A 24,646-nucleotide genomic window follows, 5' to 3' on the forward strand; every position below is an offset into this window, starting at 1 on the left:
CTCATGCAGAGGAACCTTTCCCGGAAGACTTTTCAGTGAAGTGAAACAGTCAATGAGCTCATTGCTTCTAATGTCACGTTTTCTTGATGTATGTGACTGCACACGCAAATCCACACGCTATTGTGCATATTATGGCTCTGCATTGCGCAACAGCTGCTCTCTTGTTCTATGCTGTTCATTTATGAAATTTATGAGGCAGATGATCTACGGATTTTTGACATTTTCATTACAGATTTGCCTCAAAGAATACTGACATTGTGCAAAGGAAAACTAAACAGTATGTGGTTTAACTACATCCCTGTATTCTTTTGGGACAAGATGCAATAAAAGTTAGGCTGCTATATTTAAAAACTATATATTGCTAAATCAGCGTATTATATATTCATTCTATAAAGAACAATCTGTGAGCTTGGCTGCAGTTCCACACAGTACTATCCATTTTTAACAAGCTGTTAGATTGAAATAAATTGAGGCTGGTGATCAGAGCCACAAAAACTCACTGATAATTAGAATTTTATTGAGTCATGTAATTCATAATGTCTGCTGTGTCGAGTTTATTTTGGAATTAAGATCCATTTTGAATTTGGTTGATAAATTTTTTTGGCGAAAATTGGGCAAACAAGTGAAAATGGTCTAAATACTGCAGTTAGAGCACTTACAAATAAAATCTCTGCTTTGCAGGGTGGTAACAATAAAACCTCAGTAGTCGCTATAATAATTTTCCCAACATACCAGGATAATAAAAACAAATGACACTTTCATAATTTCATTATTGTAATTTACGTATCAATCTCATGGCTTTTTAAAAATGTATTTCTTCCAGTTTTATGCTATTCTAGTCTCTCTATTGGACGGTGAATATGACTGTAACTCTCCTTTTTAAGCTAATGTCATGACAAATAATATCTTGCTCATGTGTCTCAGACCAACCCAGAATCTGAAAATGGACTGTATCTCTCCGTGTTTGTTAAATGGAGAATGGGTCGGACGTGGAATTTTATTTGCTGCAAATAGGTGTGAAGTGTGTGAAATTAAAAGTCTTCGTACTGCACCTGCATGGGGAATGCCCAGTGTCCACCCACATACTACAGTAGCTGGTAAAATGTTACGGCCTCTCTCTCTCTCAGTTTGGACCAATTTTGAATTCGGTTGATAGATTTCTTTAATGAAAATTGCGTGAACAAGTGAAAATGGCCTAAACACTACAGCTACAGGCTGGCCTACAGCTTTTGTTACAAATACAATATCTCCCTCTTTCTCTCTTTAGTTGGGCTGAGAGGGAGTCTGGGGCCACATAGAGAGACATATCAGGAAGAAAAGACATGCAATAAGAAGAGGAAGAGGAGAAGGGGAGAGCGGAGTGAAGAGACACTGGGGGTGAAGGAGAGCTCCCAGAGTTCCTCTTAAATACACGCTTCCCTCGGTAAACGCAGGAAGTACCAGCCCTCACCTGCCACTTAGCTGAACGCTGCCAGGAAAACAAGCCCGGGCTTCACGGCTGGTTTCGCGGCTGAGGAAAGCTGGGACGGACAGTTCCGGAGCACCACCAGCAGAGCCTGATTCATTCAGACGCGCCCATTAGGCTGGGCGCACAGCGCTCGCCCGCGTCCCCAACGGACGTCGTCTTGCAAACGGGACGGGCGTATCATGCCAGCGCGCCGCGCTGCGATGGCCTGTCACATAAATCCGCTCACATGACCGCTCTCATTCTCCCTGTTGGCTGTAACCGACTCGCGCACGGTCTTGCTCGAGGCCAAGGGAAGTGCACATGTAGGTATGACCTAATGTTGCGGCTTAAATGTGTAAGATTACGTTTAGCAGTGACAGGCAGGTTTTGGGCAACTCATTACCCTTGGGTGAGTGGAGTCTGTGTTGGAGTCAGGTACACTTATGTATTAAGACTCGCATACTGTAGCTCTGTAAGAATAGGCAGAGTAATAATGTTACTTGAGCTTGTGGTCCTTTAGGGAGCTCCAAAACTAACGTCAACCTGATAATAATAATAATAATAATAATAATAATAATATGTACATTTTATACATTTTATGCAAATGTACATACTAATCATATACCCTGTTACATTCTATGTGTTTGTATTTTCAAAGACAATATTTGCAAGATTTTACATGCTGATAGAACCTTTCTTCTGAACAGAGATTGTCAGCAGCACATTAAGAAGACAACATGCAAACTGTGAAATTATCTGTGAAATTTAAAACTGTTCCCTGTCAGGAAAAGACATTGCATTACATTACAGTACTGAAATAAGTTAATTTAAACTATCCTGATGAGAGAGAGAGAAAGAGAGCGAGGGGGGGGGGGGGCACTCTGGATTCTTTTCTTTTTGTCACATTTCCTTATATGCACAGTTGTATGGCTTATTTAATAAAGCCCAGAAGCTCATTATTATTATTCAAAGAACAAAAAGCTCTTCATTGTGATACTGTGAAACCAAATTGCTCATAGCTTATCCATCCCTGAGTTGATAGTGGTCAAGCGTTATTGGTATAAAAATCTGCAATTATCAAATGAATATGTTACAGTATATAATGTGAATATAATGCTAAACCACACTACTCAAAGTACAGCATATGGCCGATACAGAAGTGGATTATTTGTTAATAAAATATTCACTTTTACTTGATTCAAATCCATCACATGTATATATTCCCTAACTACACAACCATTACTCAAGTGCTATCAATAAGAGTTCATCCAGTGCGTCAATTCAAATATATTCATTTTAGCAAAATGTCGATAAAGCAATAAAGAAACGTAGAGGGAGAGAGACAGAGTGCGAGAGAAGTGAGGTCCTGTGTTTATAGCATGGTGGCCCGTGTGTTCCCACAGTGTTAATGGAGTTCCTGTTAAATATTGCTGGTTTATCATAAAACTCTGACTTCAGCCTCCTTATTACTTTGTGTCTCTCATAACTCACTGTGAAGGGTATGACCCTGCTAGACCTTCCGGATGAGTTCGGCCACTCTGTGTCCCACTCTGCTGGGCCAGACTCTTCTTCCCCTTTGCAATCCATAGATTTTGTTCTCCAGCACATTTCCCCACAGATCCTGGAGATTAGAGAGAAGAGCTATCCAAGGTTTAACAAGGTTTTACATCTACTGTAGTTTTTTTTCTTTCTTAGGAAGCTAAGGAATTCCACATTGAATGCTCAATTTGACATTGGTAGCAATTATATATTTTTATGTGCGTCACATACATTGCTCGTAATGGCATACTTGCACAACCGTCATTCATATTTTACATATGGATGTTAAAATGTATATTTTAGATGTTAATTTGCCAGAATTTTTTTTTTTTAAGAGGAAATGTGACCTTGAGGTTTCGTAGAGTCTCTTACCGAGGCAAAAAAATAAAAAAAGGTGCAAAGAGTTTCCGAAGAGAAGTACGTTTCTCATGGAAACAAAACAGGACTTGGGTTTTTTTGTGCAAATGTGCAATTTTTGTGCAATTTTCTTTGTTCCATTTCCACCCAATAACATCTTATTAACTTTTTCAAATGGATTCAACGGCATCTCCAAAGTTTGAATCTGTTCACAGACAGTCTTCTGAGGCCTGGCGGACAGCTTCAAGGCCACGGTGATATGTGACGCTTGAACGCATCTTCCCTCCTAGGCAAACATAGGCAACGCTTCTTTTATCTTTATTTATTTTATTTTTTTTTAGATAAGAGAGTTTGGGTCAGTGTGCTCTATAACGAATACAGACAGGGGGAGTTGCCTCTGCAAAGTTGAGTGATGGCTCTTGGAAAGGTAAAGAGCATTTAAATTAGGTTTTACCCACCAGCTTACACTGCGTGTCGAACATTCTGGTGGCCTCTTTGGGTCTGTGCACTTTTTATGGCTGATTTCAGTGGGAAAAAGAAGGCAGTTTTGTTATACTTCACAGAGGGTCCTGGGTGCTATGATGAGTGGAACCTTGTTTACCATTTACTTTGTGGAAGGTGACTGCTCCAGCAGAAAGCAAGCATTATATAACTGTGGAGTGTGGGGGAGTCCATCAGGACACTGCCACCACACAAAAAAAAACAGCTGTATGAAAAATGGTGCGCTCACTCACCTTGACATTAGCATACCGCTTAGTGCCAATAGCCGCCGCATTGTCTGCTGAGGAGAAAGAGAGCCAGAAACAGATTACAGGAGCCGTTCGGAGTTCCTAAAAGAATATAAGAACACCTGTGGTTTACATCGCATGGCAATGCAATCACCGGGGGAATAAATGGTATTAATGATAAAAAGACGTTCATAATGAACTTTCCAGAATGCTGCGGTAGTTCTCATTATGTGACCCACGGGCTGGAGGAGCCCCACGGGGGGCTGATTTATGGTCCGAGCAAGGCTTCCAATTACATGCTAACAAGTGGCTAGTTACAGAATGACGTGCCTAACACAAGTCATAATTTTGCCCGGCCTCATAGCCAGTGTTATTATAAAGACCCAATATAGCAATGCCCTTCCTTCCTTCATGAGTTTTGCCTCTATGTTAGGCTTGGTTCCAGTTTTTTTTTTTCTTTCAACAATGCAGCGATAAATTGCCATAAAGCGCCAGGGAACTTAGTGGACTGTGAGTCAGAGAAAGTGGTGATAGAATATGATTCTTAATATCCATAATGGACAACGAGAAAGCCATTCGCTGTTCCTGGAAAGCCTTGTCTGTTCATCAAAGGAGCTTTGTTCCAAAGTCTTGTGCAAGCACCCAACTTCCAAAAGGGGTAATATCAGAGAGGGAACAGAAGACAACGACTAACTCAGCCAGCTTGCGACACACAATGTGATGTGACAAGATTATGCAATGTCACACAGTATTCTTGTACATTTTCATTTAGCCCGAATCCTCCAATGGCTTGGCCAGCGGTGATTATTTACTCAGGCAGGAAATCAAATTATCATCTGTTTTGACAGCATATTGCTTATGCACTCAAGAACAGACCTGTGTGTTTTTAGTTTGAAATACTAACTGGTGTGAAAATTGTGTGTGAGGCTATTGACAGATTTCTTTTTTTTTTTTTTACTTCACTTCAAAGGTTATGCTGTAATGCAGAAAAAGGAAGGACATTTTATATCTTGGATCAACTCAAGCAAAACGATTTCAAAGTATATTTATTTATGTACTGTGAACAATTATGAAAGCAGTGGTCATTTTTCAACAGTCAGTTATTATAGGCTTCATAATAAGCCTGACCTAACTTCCTGAAGACTGGTTTCTCTTGATTTTACAAATACAATGTGGGTGTGTCTGCAATCTGAAAAATAGCAATATTTTTGAAAACTAGGAATATGTAATATTAACATATCTTTCTGACAAAAACACACTCTTGTGAGATTCTGAAGTCTTATTTTGGGATTTTCAAAGCCAAGCTTTCCATGCATGTGCTTGTTTGAACTGGTAATCCCGCACCCATGCTCTTGATGATAAAGATGATCTGGAGCAGGAGTTATGACATGGCATCCGTTATTAGGATTTAGCCCAGACCAATATTGGGTAGGAATGTTACTTATTAATCAATTACTGCATCCTGTTGGCATCCTGTTCTGTACCCTTCTCGATTTAGAAGTTGCCTGCGCCTGTTTAGCATTGTACCTAAAACCAATGCATGAACATGACAATCCAGGACTACAACTGTCAAACCACCACTGCCCTTTGTTGCGTTTCAGTGATGATGTCTTTCCCTCAACGTTCCCTCAGGAACCACACCTATATGGAAGCACTTGCATTTAATATACTTTTTTGTCCCTCATTTACTGAAGTATCTCCACCTTTATAGCCACTGCCGGTATATAATACACGACGATGCCGTTTAATTTCATAATCATCATCAAGTTATGTAAGTCGCTCTGGATAAGAGCGTCTCCTAAATGCCTGTAATGTAATGAAATCAAGCCATCTGAGCTAAATGCACTAGATTCAGATGTATAGTGCACAACCCTCTGCCACAATAATGTATGCAAAATACTGAACAATACTGAACAAATCAGAAAGCAGGAGGGAACAGTCTGAGTACAATTAACACCTAAGTGAATTGTACAGAAATAGTACAGCTTTTTCAGTCATTTTCAGGCCATGTACAGAGATGCTCAAATTGAAAGATGAGCAGATCATTAACTATATTTAATTTAGTGTTAAAAAAGATTTGTTTAAAAGTTTTATTGATAATTTACTGCTATTTACATAATACCAACCAACAAATCACTGCTAAAGTTTCTGTGCACCAGCACTTATTTTATCCCCCCCTATATAGCCATTATCAGTAGCTCGTAGAGTAAAGTACTGAGGAAGTTTGCCCTAACTTTTTTTTTGTTTTTTTTCATTTACCCTGGATTGTGAAGACGATAGCAATAAAGCTCCCTCACTTTCCCTGCCGTGCAAAGTGTTTATTCTGTTCTCCCCACGCAGACCTGAGTGGATTCAGTAAAGAACTCATTGGGCCAGCGTCTGGCCAGTGTGCCCCGGTGTACCTTGAACTGAAAAAAAAATGTTTATTAGTTTTGAAGAGTTGGCAGTAGTGGCTGCACTTCTGTAATGGGCTAGATATGTCCAGGGCTTAACTTTGATGGCCTTTTTTCTCCCACAAGTCTCTCTAGCAGTAGCAAACATTGTTACTGTGGGAGTTTCCCAAGTTGGCCAATAAGGCAGCTAGCGAGTTAATCAATCAGTCAGTCAGTCAGATCACAACTGCTGCCCTTCGATCTCATTGGTGGACACTGGAAGACTTTTATCTGGCAACATTCTTTTTGGTTATAGCTTCACCCTTCTGCCTCACTGTCTTGTCATGCCGCTACTCACCAATTGTATCCTTCCCAAGTGCTAGATACATACTCACATAATGCTGGTTGCTAATGTGTACAATAACAGTTCTCATCTGACACTGTGGCTGGAAATCCTTCTCACTTCCTACCCGCATGCGATGTCAGTGACTGTTATGCACATGTAACACAGCATATCACGTAGCACAGCCTTACTGCAATAAATTTGGTAAACCAATAAAAACAATGGGATATACTAATGGCCCATGTACCTTCCGTACTATACCTCTAAACTGTCAACGGTCAAATGGGAGAGACAATATATATATATATATATATATTTAATTGCCATAAAACACTACATTGGCATGGTTCACCTATCTTCACAAGTAAATCCACAGGAAAGCACACCCAGAATGAAAAATATTTCAACAAAGTTGAACAATATACATGCTGTGTAGCCCCTACCCAAACTTAGAACAGATGCATCTAATGATTAGGAAAAACCCAATAATAATAATAATAATAATAATAATAATAATAATAATACAAGAGTGAATCCTTCCTTTTGAATATCATGTCAAACCTGGCCTATTATTAACATAACAAACAAGTGATTACCGCTATTTGGAATTTGCAGCGGCGTGCAGTTTATGCTTTACTCCAGGAGCTGGTGTGAAGGGTCAAAGGAGATGGCCGTTTTAATTACGACTATCAGATACATCTCCAGCTTCAATTACTGCCCTAATCCTTGGATGGGTATGAATATATATGACTCATTTTGCAGAGGGTGAATCAATTTGCATGGTGTGCGGCCTAACACTTTTATTTATTTATTTATTTATTTACTTAATGTACTCGTTTCAGAATGAAACTTTTGAAAATTGTACTGTTATATCATGCTTTAAGAACACCTTGTCAATCAGAGGTTATCTTTGAGGGCACTGGGAAATTTGAATAAGGAGGTTCAGTTTTGCATAAGATGATGGAGTTTTGTATTTTAAGGCACTCCAGGAACACAAGGCCGTTTTCAAGGGCCTGCAAACGGAAGCCTGCACCCCCTGTTAAAAATATGCAGGAGAAAATCAGCACACTGTTCAGAAAAGAACCGAGTTATAAAAGATGAGCCCCACAGCCATGGATCGAATCCAGACCCTGCCAGTGCTGACTGTGGGTAGTATTTCCCTAGCACTATTGCCAATTGTGTCCCCCAAGGTATGGGAAGGTTCCATCCAGGGATGGGCAATACTGGTCCTAGAGGGCTGGTGTGTGTGTGTGTGTGTGTGTGCAGGTTTTTGTTTCCACCAATTACTCCGGCTAAATGAGGTAATTGGCACTTGTTCTACTCGTAGATTAGATCACAGTAAAATATTATAGGAACACGAGAACAGTCTTTGGCTGTCATTCATGCAGCTAAAATGTCAGATGGCATAAATGTTAGTTAATTAAAGCCAGAAGTTGGCATGAAAACCAGAAATGGATACAGCCCTCGAGGCCCACCTCAGCTGGTTTATGTTGTTTGGAATTTGATAAATATAATGTATATCTGGTATTTTTGACATAAATTTTTACTTCTGACTGCTTTAAAATCCAAATGATATCCTGTTTAAAGAACACTTGACCCAGGTTAACAGTTTCGAAGGTACTAATAAGTAAACAGAACAGAAGGGTTAAAAAAGTACTACCTATGTCACACGGGAGAGGAAAGGCACTGACTGGGGACAGGGTTTGAAAGTTGCTCAATTTAGCGACCACAATGCTGAGTCAGCAGCACTGTCGGGGAAGAAGAGTTCGGGTGGGAAAAGGGTGAGCATCAACATTATGTCCTCAGAGCTCTGCTCGGTATGCCTTGACAAGGTGATGAATACTCTGGAGCTAAACTTGCTGATGTGTATAGCCGTGTGCAGTGACTGAATAGGCTTTCCTCACTAAAGTACACTGACACTAAAAGAAATACTAAAGCCCGTGTGAAACGCCTGCTATTGAATGTGTGGTGACACATAGCTCAAATGTTTGTCTTCATCTTTAATTTATGTGTTTTTTTGTTTTTGTTTTTTTGTTTGTTTTTTTTTTGGCTCATTTTGTTCCAACAACAGCTGGATCAAAATGCATGCGCAATTTGCACATTCTAATACATGTGTAAAATGTAAATTTAAAATTAAAGCATAACCACATAAGACCTCATGGTTTATGTAACCGAAACAACTCCAATCTTCCAAGGTCATGTACATACAAGGTCACTGTGTAAAAGCAGGCATAGTTTGCAGAATTACATGCTACAGTGTGACTTATGTAAAATACAATTTGACGTTCTTTATATAATTTGACTGGTTCTGTGTTAACAACCCTTTCACTCAATAAATCAAATTATGCCCATAAGCACAACCCTGAGAATGACCTTTCATAAATCTCCCCTTTCCTTTTTATAATTGCATAAGTGATGTAACAATCTACTTGAAGGATTCATGGCACCTTTATAGCACTGTATATAATTATTTAATGAAGGGATATTTGCATTGATAAATTACATGCCTGCTATAAAATTTGAAAATGAATGTATTGGCACAGATCATAAACCCGTGGAAGAGTAGCCATGTTTTGAGTGCGGCACGCACGTGTTGGATGTGTGTGCTAAGGTGAGGCTGCTGCAGTTGAGTAATAGACTGTGCTGCTTCATAAACTGCACGCTCAGCAGAAAGTGTGAGAGAAATAGTTTCCAGTTAATTAGAACAGACACAGGAAGTGACCTACCAATCCTTCTGGCAGTGCACCTGGCCTAACATCTAGATCCCCATCCTTCACCTTCTGCCCTGTCTTCAGAACTTGCCATTTGCATCACAACCATTAGAAATTCCATATTTCATATTACTCACAGTGATGTAAAAATCTTGAATGCAGGCATTATTCCCCGTCTTTACCTGATCTTTAAGATAATATATATATGCTGTACTGGCATCAGTTTTGTGAGGCTTGTGACTGGAAGAGAACAGCCTGTTATTTTTATTGTATTCAAACCGGAATGCTCTGCAAAATAAATACACAGATAAAAACCTCCTGCAGCATAATTGGGTTCCACTGTTTGTGGGATGTAAAATTCAGGTGTCACCTTTATCACTAAACCTGCTAATGATTGTTGACATAGACGACGGAAGGAGTTAGGCACCAAACTTTCTCAAATGCATTTTTTATGAAATGCAAGTATTGTTCCTTGAGTTACACTTCAAAATGTGTATGTTCAGCGTATCTGTATACGCGCGGAGCAACGACTTGGGATGCATTACCGCATCAGTCACAGTGGCACAGGGATGTCGAGTAGAGTATACAGCTAGTCAGCTTGGATTACTTTCCATTAACGCTAGAGCATAGCAAACGTCAAACAGAATACATTGCCTTCTGTGCGGGGAAAGGCGAGTCTGTATCATTAAGTTTAATATATTCAGATTTTTTCTGTAGCAGTATATTCTTTCACCAAGGTCTCCTGCATCCAGTGGCTACAGCAGCTGTCTTCCCGTGCAATACGGTGCGCTAGATGCAATATATTACAATATGCAATATGGCGGAATGGGAGTTTAGTTCAAGTGTTCTTCAGCCCATGTGTGTCGAGGGAGAAATTGTCACACCTGATGGGGCTCATGCCTCTTCAAATAACGGAATAAATATTCTGGTTTGATGCTGCATATATTTATTTTTTTTATTTTATTTTTTTTTTACTTTTGAAAATAATTCAGTTTTAATAACGGGGCACATTTTGGCATGTCCCTCCTGATGGATTGTGGGGCTGCCGGTGATTGGGTAATCTGAGGTGCAACTGCTCTTGCGACAGCCCAGCCTCACGAAAGGCCTCACGGAAATGTGTAATCCAGAAATATGCGTGACTGCATTAATCCATTTAAATACAAATTGAGTCAAAACGCATTCAGGCTTTTTTTTTTTGTCTGCAAGCTTCCTCCATTGGCGCACACGTTCTGAATAAAAGTAGTTTGAGAAAATGGACAAAGTAATTGGATGTGGTATTTTAGAGGGGATACAATCCATCTGAAGAACGGAAATATGCTTGATAGATTTGGGTCATTCAAAAATATAGCATATTATACACTGCACATATTTTGGAGAAAAGTAAATAATTTGTTCAATGATTTATTACTGTGTGTTCCAGGAATGGCGAGGCTAAGAACCCAGGGCAACTTTTTGGACTTCATTTGAAATGAGCTACAAACCCTAAAAACCAACAGGTATTTCCCAATGTTTTACCGTTTTACTGTGCTTTTTTATTTTTTTATTTTTTATATTGCCCCTTTTATACAAATTCCTATGCCAGTGATGTTACATTGCAAAGGTCGTCATGCCTTTTCAATATGTCTGGATTTCAATTTCAGTCTAACTGAAAATAGCAACGCAGGTGAGAACTATGTACTTTTATTAAATAAAATTTATTTTTTTATTTTTGTCTCTGGCAACACAGCTCCAATGTGTTGCAAAAAAGCTTCATGGTCTATAAATAGATTAAAAATAAATTAGATGGTAATGATCTATGAACATATGATTGATCAGGAAATAAGTTATGACTTCAGCATACCTCCCAGACTTGAAACTTTTATAACAAATTTTGTACTACTTCAATCACCATGATTATATGACTGCAGCAAACACAAAATGTGATGTTTTGTGAACTCTGCTCTCAGCCTGCCACTGCATCAACCCCAAACCCATCCAACCACACCCCCTGCCTGCTCTGTCTTTTAACAGCATAACATAAATCCTGTCATTCAACCTGGAGGAGACCGAGCCATCCCTCATTCATGGCAACGCATTTTACTGCTATCATTTTATAAGCTTGTGTTGTAAATTTATGAGCACTCATATCATTAGTCATTTTATTTTCAATTTGAGTTTGGCTACAAAATACCAATAAATAAATAAATAAATAAATAAACCTTGTCATTGAACTTTTTTTGGCACTTGAACAGAAGGGCATCAGTCACCCCTATATGATCCTTAGGTACAAACAGAGCTTAAATATCATGAATGATTTATTCTGCACGATCCCAATGGATGTATTTAGGAAATCCTGCTCTCTTCTGCTGGCGGTTTTCTGTACCAAATAAACACTCAAATGCATATAATTTTTAATTCACCGTCCCTGAACCTGAGCAGAGAGATCCAATTCCAGCGGTAATGACGATCTGCGTCCTCAAACGGCAATCGCTCACTATACTGTACGCTAAAAAATACATTTTAACTGAATAATGCATTCGCCAGAGTCCCAATCCAGATCATTAGGGTAATTAGACGTCGGATGCCATTATTTTAATATGAATGCGTTGCCCAAGGGGGACGTCTGAAATTTCAACTTTCATTTAAAGATCAGACATTTCATTAACTGCGGCAATGACTGAAAACAACATTAGCACCCCGTGCTAAACAGCGCTGGACTCTGGAGAAATAGTTTATGCACTCCTGTTCCTTATCAAGTCGCACTGCCTGTCAAGAAGCATCGGCGAATCTTCACCATTTACTATCTAGCGTGTATTTTATAAAGTATAGTAAATAGTATATGTAGTACACACACAGACGGACAGACAGACACACACACACACACGTATATATATATACATATATATATATATATATATATATATATATATATGAAGCAGGGACTGTATGTATCTTGCATTTACATGTGATAATAAAATGGAGATGTGAAATGAGGTCGCTGTCCATCACAAAATGTACTTTTTTTTCCGCACAAGAAGCAGAGAAACCTTTACAAAGTGCAGTCGTGTTGGCTATAATGACATTGTGTTTGCTTTGCCCTCTCTCTGCGAAACGTGTATGCCTGCCCAAGGCTTTGGAGTCCTGCTTATCAAATCATAGGCATCAGAAGTGTATAAACAGCCCGGATGCAGTGCTAGCTCCAAGCGATGAACTGCATTTCAATTCTTTCTGTAAACACTGGGAGCTGAAGCATGTTTCTCTGACTGGAGGGCAAAAAAAAAAAGTGTAATCGGGCAAGGCTATATTCTAATGAGAATTAGAAACTGCAGTTTTTTCTTTTTTCATTTCATTTACTAAGCACTGCATGAAAAGACATTAGTTAGTTGTGGCACAGCCAGAAAACCTCACAGGGGTACAGTATAAGTACTGTGCTTTTATTATAGGAAGAAAAGTGATTGAAATAATTTGTTCCCTTTGAAAGCTGAATATAACCAACCAATTGAACAGCATGAATACACACTGCAGCTGCATTACAAAGGAATAAAAAAATGGCTCTTTAGCAGTTTATGTTTTGCTCTCCCATTGATTGCCCTTATCCGGCTGACATTTTTAGTTGCCATGGGACCTGTATCATGACAGACCAGTCAAAGCTTGTCATGCTTGCAGAGGACACTGTGAATGTTAGTGACTGTGGAAGTGGGGAAGCTTGACTTAAACCATGCCCTTTCCCCTCTCTGTGCCTCAGTCTTTCCCAATATTGGGCTCCACGGGGTGCAATCTGACAAGCAGTGTCTGATGAAACTCAGAGCAACCTGATTGTGGTTCTAGTTTGGATTTTTCCCACCCCTTGCTTTGTCCTCCAGGGGGAAAATTGGTACTCCTCTTTTTATTTTTGAACTTTTTTTTTAACTTGTTCGTTGTCGTGGTTGTTGTTTTTGTGGCTGTTGCTGTTGTCCGTGTTGCTTTCGCTGCCCTTGTCATTTTCTTTTGTTAGCTGCTGTGGAACGGGAGCAGGGAGGCTAATTAGCTGTGTGTCAGCACGGCGCTTAGCGATGAAAAGGATTTTAAGCATTAGCCGTCTCCTGCTGCGATTTGAACCCAGCACAAATTTGAAGCCTCCAGTGTTTTCCAAACAGTGACGAGTGATGTCGGCCACCCATGATGCTCTGCAACCAGCAATCAACTGCCCTCGGATTGGCCCAGGGAAAGCCAGCAGTTGTTTTGTAGGCCGAATGACATAGACATTCGCTTAGTGATCCAGTTGCATCTTTTCAGTAAGCAATCTCGCTTATTGGGAATGAGAAGTTTTCTTTGGATTTTTAATTCTTTTTCACACCCCATTTAAGTGATGTTTTTCTCCTTTTTATCAGCAGCCATGAAATTTGAAATCCATCACTGTCCCATTTCCTTTCACTGCTCTCCTGTAATAATACAGAGGCTATGTCACCAAAAATATTTTGTCTTGAATGAGTCATACACATTAGTAAGTGTATGACAGTCTGGTCAAAGACAGTCTTTTTTTTTTTTTTTTTAATCTTTTCTTTCTTTCTTTCTTTCTTTCTTGTAAGCACATCAGACAGTTGTCGCTTACCTGTAAAATTTGGCTTGCAATTATGTGCTAATGATTTTCTATGGAAATACAGGTCAATGACTGCATTTTCTGTGAAAATCAATTTTAAAAAAGAGAATAAATAACCCTGGAATTAATTGTGTTGAAAGGTAAAAGAGGTACTTTTCTTGCTTACAGGAAAAATATGATATATTTACTGGCCTTTCTCTGGTGGCACATCCGAGTCTCTTTATATAGATGAAACACCTTTGTTCTCACAATTGTTCATTTCTATGGCTATTATTGCCTTGCCTTTTAATGAGAAATCCTCTAATTGAGCTGAGCCCAAGTGATTGATTCATAATCAATTATTCCACTGCGTTTAAATTTTGACCGTTTTTTTTTTTTTCCAGACTCGAGGATGCCAGTGAAAAAAAAAAATCTGTTAATTACAAGTGTGTCAGCAGCCCCTCTGCCCAGACTGCCAATTAAAGAACAAGCCAATGTAAACAGCCATTGGGGTTAATTAAGTGTGTAGGACGAGAACATACAGTCCTAGAAATGCTTTAGTCAAACATGGTTTATTTAAACATGCATTCAGCTGTGAGACACAAAGGCTTCTTAGGAAAATGGTGCCAGCGTGAGATGAATAAGAATATTCTTTGACATTACGGTAAAAGCTAGTTTAAAAGGCTTGGTGAAGTAACTCGGAGATTGTGTGAGTCATTTTCCAGTGTATGACACATTGAATCCTTAACATTCTTTGTGGCTCTCTGCACCAATCACTGATGTGAGGGGCATATTGGTTACCAATGGCTTGTACATTGAAAGTAGGGTACTAGTGCAATTGTAACAAGAAGCAAGCAGAAGAAAATCACTCAACAATGCTGCAGTTTTTCTGCATGTGTTTGTTTTCCTTCATAAAGCATTGACAGAATAGAACTATAATATATCCACCCTGAATTATGGTAGAATTGCCTATTTGTTCTAATCAATCTGTTTTGTGGCTTGATGCATTGGAGCCATTATGTGAAGAGTTTTCCTCTGCAGGCTGTGAGTATGAGAGAAGGTTTCCCAGCATGCTCCCATTAAAAGCACACGAGACACACAAATTCCCATTCACATTACATTAGTTATGACGTAGAATGAACATACAGGCAATGCCATGACCTTAATGGAGGGCAAGTCAGTTGATGGTCCTTTATTCTAACCACGGTTAGCTTATTCTGATCAGTCATAAATGCAGGTTTGAGGTAGTTAATCTGGGGAAGAATCAAGGGAAATATTTCATACTTTAATCAGCCATAGAGGCAGCCATTTCTCATTGAAGAGCTGCGACTCAGCTATTTTCTGATGGATTAACGGGTGGATGTGCACTTCTGCGCCGTCCGTCCCATTGAAAATGATAACGGCGTGAGGTGCTATATTGCAGGATCATTCGTTCTGACCCGGGGCCAGACTGCGGTGTTGTCTGACAGACATCTGAGAGCGGTCTCAGATCGTGACACTTTGTCAATGTTTGTATTTCATCTGATCCGAGAGAGGAGGGAAGGAGAGAAAACATTTCCTTACAGGCAGAGAGCAGAATCTGTCAAAATTGCCCTGTAATTCCATTGGGGTGTTCCTTCGCACAAATGAATGTCTTTTGTTTATTTTATCTTGCTCCATCCAGAGGATTTTTGTGGCACAATACAAAATTTCATTCCAGAAAATCAATACAGTGCAGAAAGCTGAGTTTCTGAACATGCACTGAACTAAACTCTAACAAATAGGCCTTACGAAAATATACTGTACATTCTGTTGAAAAATATGGCAAAACATCAAGCCCAAAAATAAAGAAACATAATAATGAACCCTTTTTGTTTTTGTTAATGTTAAGTATATCTACTTACATCGTCCAGGTAATAAAGCGCCTGGGGTTTTGCAGTTTAAAAACAAGGTGAATACTTGGCTAGAAGTGCCAAGAATGATGTAATAATCTGATTTAAAAGGGTCATTTAGTTGGTTGTTGTAATTCATACTTCAGACTTAACACTTTGGCTGGGGTTCATTTTCTGTCTATTAACTGCATTTTACTTAATGTAGCATGCTTAACCCTCTGAACTGAAGCTTTTATACCTTATTCTCCTTAAATTCCTAAAAATAAATTCGATTTTTATTCTCTTTTAAAATAATTAAATAAAATTTGACGCCCAACTTGGGTTTAAACACGGTTAATTCCCACCCTAATTTTGAATGTCCAATTTCATTTGTAGCCACAGTTGCATGCCAATCTGTCGAGAGTTCGGACATCTGTGGTTCTTCGCCAAACCACGTGCTGTTGAAAGCATGTTTCTTTTCACACCACAGCCCACATCACAGCTCTCATAGAGTGGAGTCAGAGGAAAAAGCTGTCATACGCGACTTTGGCACGCAGGCTATGAGCAGCCAATCAGCCGGTGGGGGTCATTAGAGAGTGACGAATCACAGACCCCCGCTCACTGAACCCAATCTCCAATTGCACAGCATGGGGCCGTAACCAATTTGCCAACCACCAGCGCAAAGGAATGAGGTTTATGTTGTAAATCAATCAACCTATTTTTTTTTTTTTTTTTTTGGATGGTTCTCTTGAGGTATGTAGCATGGTTAAAAATATGAAACATATGAAATTCTCGTCATTTCACCCGGTATGCTTCTTTTTTATTATTTATTTATTTGTTAATTATAGTTTGTGGACAATGTGCTAGAATTGATGAGAAAGAAATATCTGAGCCAGTGCTACACTCTCTAAATTGGTTTACTACAGAAACCACAGTGAGTCTATGGTACCATAAAAAGGGTACATTCATGGGTCTACAACTGAAGCCATTTTATTTTAGTTTCAATATGTTCTAAAACATATTTTATAAACAAGTAGCATGGAACAGTACATTCAATTTTTTTTTTTTTAAATATCTGACCATATTTTAGTTTAGGCAGTAATCATGATGAAGTTCAGAATCAAATTATTTTGGTACTATTTCAAGGATAGCATAGAGAGGTAGAAAAAGCGATATATAGTGATATACTTGATTGTGCATAGGAACCTGGCAAACATCTGATGCAAAGTTGGTCAGAATCCTGACCAACTTTTTGGCCCCTTCCTAAAAAAAATAACTAAATTGTGCTTTAATTAGATGTAAATTGGTCAATTTGTAACATTAAAGTTGATTTCTGAATAATTTCAAGTCTGAGCTTCAAAGATTGAATCAATGATTCATCGCTGAGCTTCTCAGACTGCATAACAAGCATGTAATTCCAAATACGTTTCGACGTAGACATAGCCCACTTAGAATTAAGTCAGGCTCAAGCAAGAAACACATGAAGGCACATTTGATGTGCATTTCTATTAAACCCAAATCCTCTCTCAGGGGAAGTCAACTTTGCCTGATTGAAGGGTAACTCCAACTGCCAATATTTTCATTTATAGAAGTTCCTTTGGAATTTTGGAACTAATCAGAGCAACCTCTCTGCCAAGGTAAGGCATAATTATTTCTCTTGCCAAAGGCTAAATTCAAAATATTTCAATCCATAAATCTTTTTAATGTTCCATAAGGACTAAACATATCTCCAACCATATTTTTAAGATTCATGCATATCAAATTAAATGCTAATTTTTTTTATCAGAGAATGATGTGAGTTGCTATGCTACCAATACTAGCTATGCTTTGTCAGTTCCTTTTACTCAGTTCCTTTAAGTTATTAATATTCTTTTAAAAAGGAATCTTCATTGTGTGTGTCATAATAAGACACCTACCACAGGGTTGAGCTTGGATTGTATCTCAGAGCTAAAAAAACTAGTGACACACAGACACTATGCAAGATGCCTGGGATGTACAATAGCTAGTTAATATTATGCACAAAATTGTACAAGACTACAAGCTGCCCAGCTACTGCAAGTTAACTACAGTAGTTCAGTGCACTATTATCTGGGTTTTTTTTAATATCTTGATTTGCTTAGATAGTAAGGCAATAAAAGTCAGAAATTCATTGCCTCTACTTTTCAAAAGCTGGTGATATATTTTTAAAGTTGTATCTGTGGTCATATGATGTAATATGAGTAGGTTTTTCAAGGTCTTGAGAGAATGTTGGTTTGATCCAGCGTTTCCCAACCGGTGTGCCGTGGCACTCTGGTGTGCCGTCAGGTGTACCGTGTGAAAAATCCTTTAAAAAAATTTTTAATGTTCAAATGAATTAAAAACTTAAATGAACAAATCCCATAAACAAAAGCCAAAATAAATGTCATTAAAATGCATGTCGCTTAATTAAAACCGCGAAAGAACATTTAGGCCGACTGTTTGGCACGTCACATCAACGTCAGTACGTCGCTGCTTTTGAGAGTGGCGTGCCATGAGCTTCTGTAAATTTGTAAAGTGTGCCGCGGAAGGAAAAAGGTTGGAAAACTCTGGTTTAATCCACCCAGTGAGTTTGTGCATTTGCATATGAGTTATGCAGTACAACAAAATAGTTTGACAAGTTCCTATTATATGTTCTTAAGGTGTGTCATCTTCAGATCCATTGTATCAAACCTCAGGTTTCAGACCTTCCCTTTAGGTCCCAAGATGTGTGCAGGTAATAGAGAATAAAGTTTGCTCTCCCCATCCACAGGGCACTCTCTTTTGACTACTCTAGTCAAGGCTTTGGGCCTTTTTCAAGGGCCTGGCACATATTTAGTTTTCTCCTTTTAAAGTGGTATATTTAGTTTTTTACAATGATAAATTTTGGGAATTAAAAATGAGAGCAAAAAAAAAAAGAATCACTGCATGAAAGACATTTCTGGGTGTGTCGATTGTGAGTGTTAGTCTCCCCATGTCACCATATTTTATGATTTGTGTAAATCCAAATATGTCGTTCTTGACTGTCAGCGTCAGTTAGTATGGCTCACTAGTGGTTTAATTAAAATTTCATTCAATCCATCCTGGTTATTCTGGCAAAGAAATAAACGCATAAATTATCGAGTCAAAATGTGCAAGTCAGAAGTAAGTCCAAGGTGATGTAATTTGGTGGTTGAAAATGCATGCGCGGAAAATAATACATTAAGAAAATGTTCCCCGCAGCTCAGCATGGGGGATCCACATAAAATAAATGTTCAGGAAAAAGAATAAAAATGTTATTATAAACACATTTGTTGAGCGCGGAACGGTTTCAGGCAGAAGAGAGTGCAAGAGGCAGAGACTTTTCCGCCGAACATTGCAGCTCATCATTTGTCAGTGTAATTAGTTCTTGCCATGGCAGGCCAGTCACTGCGGTGAGTTCTGTAGCTCCAGAAGTACTCCTGGAAATAATGATGTTGGCAGCTCTGCGTTACGCTCTGTGAATGTGGCGCTCATTAGTGTCACCTTGTAATATTGTGTCCTTTGAATACGGGGGGACTGAGAGTGTTACATTAATCAGAGTGAGACGCACACACACACACACACACACACACACACACACACACACTAGGCCAGACTAGCTGTGCAGGACTGACTCAGTACTGAAAGGCATTGTGGGGTGCGGGCAGGGAGGCGCATGGCGCGTGTGAGGTGTGTGTGTGTGTGTGTGTGTGCCACGCGTGCCCCTTTAACAGGGTGAAGTTGGGGAAGAAAAATCAATTGAGACCCTCCCGCTTCACGCGTGAAGAGGCGGAACGAAAGCGCGGAATCTGGGCGATTCACTGCGAGCCGGCCCGCCTATCAAATGTTCCGCTTGGTTGGGTTCCTCCCTCCAATCCCCCCTCTGCCTTTCAGACAGCCAGACGCTCGCGAAATTGTGGTTCCAGAGCTCCCTGCTGGGATTTTTGTGCCCTTCGGGAGTGTTTTGGCCGAGACGGTTAAAATAGAACTGCGGACAGAGATAAGGGTTTTGGTGATTGTTTCAGGGGATGGCTTGACTGATAGTGTTGGTGCCGCTCCTCCAGGAAGCCGGTCCAGACAATAAGATGATGGCGAGGAAGACAATAGAGTTCAGGTTTCTTTTGCAGATATGCACTCAGACAATAAAAGATTCTCGCTCTAAAACCCCTTTTTGGAATAGAACCATCCTGAGAATAACACAACAGCATGACTTGGGCTAAATGGATTCATGACAATTAGGTAAAAGCTTAAACTTGAGTGGATCCATGCTGCTTTGTGTTTAACTGCATAAAACAGCCTATGAGATCTCCATAGACATAGGCAAGGATTAAATGAGCGTTTTCATTAATGGCAAACTTTAAGAGAGTGTTGCAATTTTAGGCTTGAGTTAATTGTATTTAAGGTTAGTTCTGTAACCAGGAGGTTGCATGTTTAGATCCAAGGCAGGGGTAAAGCTATTGCACCTCACCTGTGTATTTTGCACTGTGAATACATTTACTCAGTTTCTTCCATAAATACCCTGGTGTGCGTATGCATCACACATCAGATCTAAGATATGGAAATCACACTGGATGAGAGCATCTGCTAAGCACATAATGCATAATGATAACTGATATTTCACAGAGTCTTAATGATTAGCTTATTAATTCTGAGTACGTCCTTCAGGCTGGTCCAGGTCTGCTTCAGTCCATCAGTGCAGAGATCCTGAGCAGTAACATGCCACCATGCTTGTTTCTAAAGGAGGAAGAGGGGGGGTTGCCACAGAGAGACAGAGGTTATCATTAGAGGGCTCCTCTCTGACAGTGATGGGATGCTTCCGAATCAGTGAACCCCTACAGGTGTTGTGGCAGGACCAGACTGCGTGTCATTGATTTGTGCCCTGCTGCCTCTACATATTCTCCCCTGCGGCATTACACTCCTGCTGAATACAAATGGGGCAACCTTTTATTATTTTTTTTTTTTACCCTCTCTGTGAATGCTGGTGTTGTTCTGGTTGTTGTTGTTGGTGTTGTTGTAGTTTTTGCTGTTTTTGGTAGGTGCAATGTGTAACTACTTTGTGTTTGAACAACTCTGGCTGTTGGCCAAACTACTGTACCATGTATGCGTACCCAGGGGTGCCGTAAGGGGTGGTCAGGACAATTCCAAGGACTCTGACTGACAGGGTCCCTCAAAAAAATATTAGAACAGGAATATCTGGGCTGCTGGGGCCTATTGTGAGATCTTTTCATGGGACCCAAAAAAAAAAAGTTTGAGGGAAAAAGAGTTAATCGTCAGTCTACGTGAAAATCAACTCAAGGAAAAATGCTTACTTGGATGGATCGTGTGCAAATCAAGCCAATGGTCTAATAAAATGGTTGTTAAATCCAATGAAGCCCTTTTCTTGGGTATTGTTTTCACAGAGAACTGACCCAGGTATGCCTTTCTTTATTATGTATTAAACACAGTGTGTAATCCGGCGTTAATAAATGTAATGTAATGATTCATTAAAAGCCTTCAGGTCAATTCAATCTGTCTAGTTGCTCTCATATATTTTACTTCATATCAATTTTATTAATTTTACAGTGAACACAGTATAACTGTTGATATTAATGAGGGCAGCCGACCACCTTTTTTGCTTTTTTTTTTTTTGTTGCCTTTCATTTCCGCTGGAAAAGGGGTCATCGACCCCTCTTAACTAATTAGAACGCGGCGGGTCTTACGCATTTGAAGGAACACAACATCCTCTTCTCAGTGCGGAACTTTTCATTTAATTTGAGTGCCCTTGTAAAAGTCTCCCCCGGTCAAAGGCAATAAGCTGATGTGTATGTAGGCTGCAGAATTAGCAGAGGACACGGGTGTATTAATGAAAATCAAAAAATTGATTTGGTGTAATCGCGGTGTAGCTACGATCTTATTGGCTCCTGTACAGTAAGGGGAGCCTTTTAAAGAGAGAGAGAGAGAGAGAGAGAGAGAGAGAGAGAGATAGAGAAAGAGAAAGAGAGAGAGAGAGAGAGAGAGAGAACAGAGAGAGAGAGAGAGAGAGAGAGATTCAAAGTGTATTGTGTCCGAGTCAGTTTGCTCAAGTGTGCAAACCGACTCTTACACAATACACCTCATCCCTCATTGATCTTGCAAGTCGTTCCATTCATACGGTATCAACGACGAGCAGATTTCTCTATGAAAGTCCTTTACATTCGGTCATGCCGGTACATAATTACTTTATCTACAGGATGGTATCGCACCCATTTAACTCAGCTCATTTCTCTCTGAACCAACCCATGGGCCGCTGTAGATGAAATCAAGCTGTGTAGGTTTGGGTATCGGAGGGATGGGGAGTGTTTTCTGATTCCATCTGCAGCACTTTGATCAGTACAACACTCTTTATCATAATAAAAATAAGAAGCAACCCTCTTGATAGGCTTATTCTTTTTATGGACTGTCAGGTCCTTAAGAGAACAAAGAACAATGATAGACTCAAAGGGACAAAAGACCTAAAATGGGGGGGGGTGGGGGGCATGAATATAAAGGGCTGTAATTCCTACATGGTTCACACGATATGGATGTAAATACTTTCAAAACTGTCAGTCTGCACTTTCACTTCATGTTCATAGTTTTACTTCACATCCAATGTGCTGAAGCAGAGAGCCAAAACAGCAAAAATGTCACTGTCCAAATGCCAACTGATGTATCTGCTCAGTAGATACATCCTTAAAGAGGGACATGACATATAGTCGTGCTGGAAATGTACTGAAGCTGGTCAGATTTTACACCGTGTTGAATGATGCCACGGCAGTGCCTTTCCAAGCCGTTTACCAGTCCAGTAACTTTACTGTGAAACCAGGGGCTCCGGAACATGGGCCTGAGGTTCCTTGGGTGTCTGCAAAAGAGTTTCCGCAGGTCCACATCAGGATATACGAGCAGGAGTACACCGCAGGTTCAGGGGTTTGACTTTTCCCCTTTTTTACTTCATATCATCTCAGGTCACTGTCTTTGATCTCGAGAGTTGAATCCAAACTCAAGCCTTAAAAAAAACCTCTTGGATTATCGTCTTCAGTCAGGAACTGCATGTTACAGAGTCATAGAGAAGTGATGTTCCAACAATTTAACGCATCTTCTTTTTTTTTCACTTTGTGGATGTGCTGGGCCTTATACACATTAGCGATATGTCTGGAACTTAGCACTTAAACCCTTGAGCCTCCTGTGCGGGCTCTCATCTTGTGATGTGGGATGTTATCACCAAGCAATCAATACTGGGCCAGAGGGAACCAAAACTTAAAAGAATAATAAAATACCAAGCTTTAGACCACAGCTGTCTTAAAAACATCATTGATTGGACACTTCTACCAGGGAACTGAAGTATTTTTGTGTTGCCAAAGGAAGGGTTATGTGAGTGTGTGTGTGTGTGTGTGTCTCTCTCTCTCTCTCTATATATATATATATATATATATATGCACACACTCATACAGAATTAATTGGCACCTCCACAAACATCACAGAAAAATCAATAGAACTTCAGGCTCAGATTCAGTGGGGCAGTAAGATCATATAGTAATATTGTTGCGTTTGCGATTTAAAAAAAATGTACTGTGAGAACATTTTTTTAAATTCCTTGCATACCCAAAATATTCTTATCTTGCCCATGTGGCAACATGTTCATCATTAATGTTAAGTCTACAGGACTCAAAGTTCAACACAATTTTTTTCTTTGAAAGTGGGTTCATTATTGGGGCATGGATGGCAGGTGCTTCAGTCACAAGGACTGCTCAAATAGCTGGTGTTTCAAGAAAAACAGAGACTAAAGTGACATGTGCATTTATATCTATGGGAAAGATTAGTAAACAGGGTTGGAGATTGAGATCAATGGCCATGATGCTAGTGCATTAGTGCAATATGTAAGAAAAAACAGAAGAGCAACTCTTCCTCAGGTGACTGAGAATGTCAATGTAAGACATGATCAGAGTGTGTCAGCAAGAACAGTCTGTCAACAACAACATAGAGCAGGATGTTATAGTAAGGTTTCAGAGCATAAACCCTTCATTACAAAGACAAATGCACATCTGAGAGTTCAGTGGTGCTAAAACCACAGGCACTGGTCTACAGAAATGTGGGGAAAAGTGATATGGTCAGATGAGTCATCCTTCACCATATTCTCGGCAAGTGTATGTGTGGCATATGCCAAGAGAACGTTACAGACCTGAATGCTTGACCACTACAGTGAGGGGGTCTGGTGGCTCTGTTGTGCTGTGGGGGGCACTTTCATGGCATGATTCGGATCCACTTGTCCCCATAGAGGGAAGGGGCACTACAAAGGAATAAAAAGTTATTCTGAGTGATCACCTTTATCCTATGACAAAACATTTCTGTCCTGATGGGAGTAGTCTCTTATCCTTCAGAGCCCAGTGTCCTATAAGTGTTTTATCCCTCAGAGCCCAGTTGTTACCTTTTAAGGGAGTTTTTATGCTCGTGAAGCCATTGACGTCACAAAATCTCACGTGTGTTTACTGTAACATGATTGGTGTATTATTTTTGGCGCACAAACATCTGATTGACTTATGGTATTGAAGTGTTCAATAAAACATGGATAGATAAACAATAGATTTCTGCTTTAATTTAAGCCTGGTAAATTGAGAATCCATTCTTCCTAAAGAGGGTGTTTCTGGGCCCAAGCTGGTGGCTAATTGATGAAGCAGTGCGTTTATTGCATGGTCACAAGAGAAAGGGGACAGGCACTTAAATATGCCTTGGTTGACCAGAAAAAGTTCATGGTCAGTCCTGTGGACAGGAAGCCA

This window comes from Anguilla rostrata, chromosome 5, assembly GCF_018555375.3.
Source record: "Anguilla rostrata isolate EN2019 chromosome 5, ASM1855537v3, whole genome shotgun sequence".
NCBI classification, from domain to species: domain Eukaryota; kingdom Metazoa; phylum Chordata; class Actinopteri; order Anguilliformes; family Anguillidae; genus Anguilla; species Anguilla rostrata.